A 5313-nucleotide genomic window follows, 5' to 3' on the forward strand; every position below is an offset into this window, starting at 1 on the left:
TAAGTACAAGATTAAATCGGATAAGGACCGTGAAAACTCAGGATGTCACACTCTTCTTGAGGTTGGATACATGGAACGTATCGTGTACCCCATTAAGTTCTTCCAGTAATTCCGACCTATATGCCACAGTACCAATTCTTTCCAGAATCTTGAATGGTCCGATGTATCGTGGATTCAGCTTTCCACGCTTTCCAAATCTGACTACGCCCTTCTAAGGTGAGACCTTTAACAACACTTTGTCTCCCACCTCGAATTCTAATGGTTTTCGTCTTCGATCTGCGTAGCTCTTTTGTCGATCTCGAGCCGCCTTAATGCGCTCTCAGATCTGCGTAATCTTGTCGGTTGTCTGTTGTACCAATTCAGGACCAACCACGCGTTTATCTCCGGTGTCTGCCCAGCATAAAGGCGATCGGCACTTGCTGCCATACAGAGCTTCGAACGGTGCGGCCTTTATGCTTGTATGATAACTGTTATTGTAGGAAAACTTAACCAAAGGTAGGTGAGTATCCCAGCTGCCGCCTAGGTCCATAACACATTCGCGAAGCATATCTTCTAACGTTTGTATGGTTCGTTCGCTCTGGCTGTCTGTTTGAGGATGGAATGCCGTGCTCAGATCTAACTGAGATCCAAAAGCTTCCTGAAATGATCTCCAGATTCTTGAGACAAAGCATCCATCCCTGTCTGAAATAATTGAGATAGGCACTCCATGACGCGTCACAATTTCTTTTAGGTATATCTCAGCAAGCTTTCCGGTGCTATCCTTCTCTCGGATTGGTAGGAAATGCGCAGACTTCATTAGCCGGTCGACTATCACCCATATCATATCGTGCCCTCTAGGGGTCCTGGGTAATTTCGTTATGAAATCCATCGAGATTTGTTCCCACTTCCACATGGGTATCTCTGGTTGTTGTAGTAGGCCGGACGGTTTCTGATATTCAGCCTTAACCTTAGCACATGTTAGGCATTTTCCAACATGAACAGCAACGTCGCTCTTGAGTCTCGGCCACCAGTAGTATTCTTTCAAGTCTTGATACATCTTGTCCGATCCTGGATGGATCGAGTATCTTGATTTACGCGCTTCATCAAGGATGACTTCTCGAATACCGCCATAAAACGAAACCCAAATACGCTCCTTAAAGTATAAGGCTCCCTCTTCATTTGGCACCATATATTTCAATGCACCCCGGAGGTATTCAGCTTTACGGTTTTCCATTTTAAGGGCTTCTTGTTGCGCGTCCCGAATGCGTGCTGTGAGGTTCGTTCGAATTGTCATTTCCAATGCTCGAACCCTTAGGGTCTTAACCCTTTCTTTTTGACTTAACGCTTTTGCCACCACATTTGCCTTTCCAGGATGGTACTTAATCTCACAATCGTAATCATTTAGCAGCTCGACCCATTTCCCGCTGGCGCATGTTCAGTTCCTTCTGATCAAGTATATGTTGTAGGCTTTTGTGATCTGTGAAGATTGTACATCGAGTACCATATAAATAATGTCGCCAGATCTTCAAGGCGAATACCACCGCACCTAGTTCCAAGTCGTGCGTGGTGTAGTTCCTCTCATGTACCTTTAATTATCTTGAAGCGTAAGCGATAACTTTTTGGCGCTGCTTCAGCACACAGCCCAAACCTTGACGTGAAGCGTCGCAGTATACCACGAAGTCTTCTGTGCCTTCGGGTAATGATAGTATTGGTGCATCACATAGCTTGTTTTTGAGTAGCTGGAAGGCTTCTTCCTGCTTGTCACCCCAGTCGTACTTCTTGTCTTTCTGCGTAAGGGCAGTTAGCGGTGAGCTACCTTGGAGAAATTCTCAATGAATCGCCGATAATAGCCTGCTAAGCCCAAAAATTGTCGAACTTCAGTTGAGGTTTTGGGGTTTCCCAATTCTTTATGGCTTCAATCTTGGATGGGTCTACATGTATGCCCTTCTCGTTCACAACGTAACCCAGAAATTGTACTTCACGAATCCAGAATTCGCATTTTGAGAACTTTACATAAAGTTTCTCTTTCCTTAGTAGCTCCAGAATGGTTCTGAGGTGTTGCTCGTGCTCTTCTTTCGTTCGGGAATAAATCAGGATATCATCGATAAATACAATCATGAATTTATCGAGATATGGTTTGCATACGCGGTTCATCAGATCCATGAAGACCGCTGGCGCGTTCGTCCGTCCAAATGGCATCACAAGAAACTCGTAGTGCCCATAACGCGATCGGAATGCAGTCTTTGGTACGCTTTCTTCTTGTATCCTTAACTGATGGTATCCAGATCGAAGATCGATCTTGGAATAGTAGCTCGATTCTTGCAACTGATCAAATAAGTCATCAATCCTCGGTAATGGATACCGATTCTTGATAGTGAGCTTGTTCAGTTCTCTGCAATCTATACACATCCGCAGAGTTCCATCCTTTTTCTTCACGAACAATACTGGAGCTCCCCAAGGCGAGAAGCTCGGCCTTATGAATCCTTTATCCAACAACTCCTGGAGTTGTGTAGATAATTCTTGCATTTCGGATGGTGCAAGCCGATATGGTGCCTTGGCTACAGGAGCGGCTCCTGGAACCAAGTCTATACAGAATTCGACTTGTCGTTGCGGAGGTAGTCCTGGTAGATCTTCGGGAAAAACATCGGGGAATTCCTTCACCACAGGAATGTCTTCGAGTTTCGGCTCCTCAGATTTCTTGTCTACAACGTGAGCTAGGAAAGCAACACACCCTTTCCTTAAGCACTTCTGTGCCTTCATGCAACTGATGATTCGCAGAGGCGCGTCCCGTTTTTCTCCATGTATGATGAGAGTTTCATCATTCGCCAAAGGGATGCGAATGATTTTCTCATGACAAATAACTTCAGCTTTGTTCTTGGACAACCAGTCCATTCCGACCACTACATCGAAGCTACCCAATTGAATAGGTAAGAGGTCGATGCTTAAATTTCGTTCACCAAGTTTTAATGAGCAGCCTCTAACAACTTCACCCGATTCAACAAGTTTGCCATTCGCTAGTTTAGGGAGTAAGGAATATCCAATCTACTAGACTCTATCCCAAGTATACGTTTAAATTCCACAGACATGAAACTATAATCGGCACCAGTGTCAAATAATATGGATGCAAAGTGATTATTAACGAGAAACGTACCGGTGACCACGTTAGGGTCATCGCGTGCGTCCCTTGCTCCAATCACAAATGCTCGAGCCTGAGCGTTGTTTCTCCTTGGGCAGTCTTTCATGAAATGCTCATTGCTTCCACAACTGAAGCATCCTTGGTTCCGCCCAGCTCCATTCCCAGTTCGGTTACCGTTGCCATTGCCATTCCCATTCCCACCATTTCTATTACCGTCACCGCCGCGGTTTCCATTCCCGTTCTTTCCTTTACCCCAACAATGTTCAATGCGGTGACCCAGCTTTCCAAACTTGTCGCATTTTTGAATGCGACAAACTCCTTCGTGATGACGCTTGCACTGATTGCATTTAGGCAGAGTGCCCAGGTATCCCTTAGCTGGAGCGTCATTCATGGCTGCAAGAGATTTCGCCTATTGAGGCGAGTTGGGGTCACGCTTCTTGTTGGAACCCTTGTTGTTACAAGCTGCTTGATTCAGGTTTGCATGTTTCCTTTTCTTGTCCCCAGACGGCTCAGCATGTGTTTCAGACTTTTCTATTGGGTTCAGAGACAGCTTCTTCATACGAACACAATCTTCAGTAAGGCTGACAACCAGAGTTACAGCCTCAGTGATTGTTTGGGGTTTGGCCGAAGTTACCATGCCGCGAAACTCTGGGGCCAGCCCCCAGATGTAGCTTCAACGTGCTTAAACTTGGGAGTCACCATGTAGGGAAGCACTCTAGACAGATCATGGAACCTTCGGGTATACCCATTAATGTCAGCACCTTCCATGGTCAAGTGCCAGAACTCGATCTCCAGCGTTTGGAGTTCAGCACGGGAGCAATACTTTTCCCTCATTTTCTCTTTCAGTTCATCCCAAGTCATGCCATACGCGGCATCATCACCCAAAGTTTGAACTTGCAAATTCCACCATGTCAGAGCTTCATCGACAAACAACCCAGTAGCAAAAGTGACTTGTTGATCCGCGGTACACTTGCTCATGCGAATAGCAGCTTTAGTCTTCTCCGTCCAGCGTACAAACGCTACTACACCTCCTGTGCCGTCGTAGTTCATTGGTTTGTAGTCGAGGAACTGTTTGAAGGTGCAGCCTTGAGCTGCGTTTCCTCCAGACGAATCTCCATGTCCATTACGTCTAGCATTGCTTGGTCCTCCACTTTGTTCAGTACGGTTTGCCTCGTACTGGGCGATAGCTGCGGAGATCCTTTCTTCTAGCAGGGCGTTTAGCTCTTCAGCAGTCTTTGGCAGTGGGGGAGGAGGAGGTTGATCACGAGCGTTCACAGCTCTTCTTGGTGCCATGTTCTGAAAGAACACAACACAATAGGGTTAGACATTTGTTTGATATCATCATACGAGACAGTAGTATATATATATATATATACACGCAGGCATATACCACATAAGTGACATCAAACAATCCGCGCAATGCATAAATCAATTCATACAGCAACAAGCATGTATAGTTAGGTAAACACCTTACTTCACATTGGCGGTTCTTGTCTTTATACCCTAAGTCATTACTCCAAAGAGTGTACATTTGACCTTTTTCTTGTATTGAGGGAATCTATACGCGACAAGAGTTGCTGTGGTTTCTATGCACTGAATTCCATAATTATGTATGCATCCATAATTACGTAACCCATTGCACAGTCTGCACAGTTCGTTTCATCCTCGTATCTCTTCCTTCAGATAGGTCACTGTTTTAGGCAAGGTCACATGTACGTGTGACATTCTACTCCTAGTATATATACATCAATTATCACACATAATTGCAAGTAATTCTTAATCACAGACAAGTGCTACCCCATTGCACTCTAAGTCTCGTAGTGTCTTTTCTTGACTCTTGTAATGAAAACAAGTATTCATGTATAAGTCAAGTATTCATGTATGTATCAAGTTGTTAATAGGTTGCAAGGCCATTAACATGTGACACGACATAGGAAGTCACCAAACCATAGGCATTTTTCTAGTTGTCGATTCACGACGGAGACACAAAAACACTACTCGGTACTAGTTGTCACCAAGAGTGGGGCTTCCCTGAAACCCATTAGATCTAACCTTTTATTCTGCGGTCTAAGTATGTACACGATTAATGGTGCTTATGGTACCCTATTCGTGACACGATTTCTCGTATCATTTCTCAAAACGCATCATACTTGGTACTAGTTATCACCAAGAGTGCTTCTTGTTTTTGTATCATACCA

This window comes from Helianthus annuus, chromosome 2 (assembly GCF_002127325.2).
Source record: "Helianthus annuus cultivar XRQ/B chromosome 2, HanXRQr2.0-SUNRISE, whole genome shotgun sequence".
NCBI lineage: Eukaryota > Viridiplantae > Streptophyta > Magnoliopsida > Asterales > Asteraceae > Helianthus > Helianthus annuus.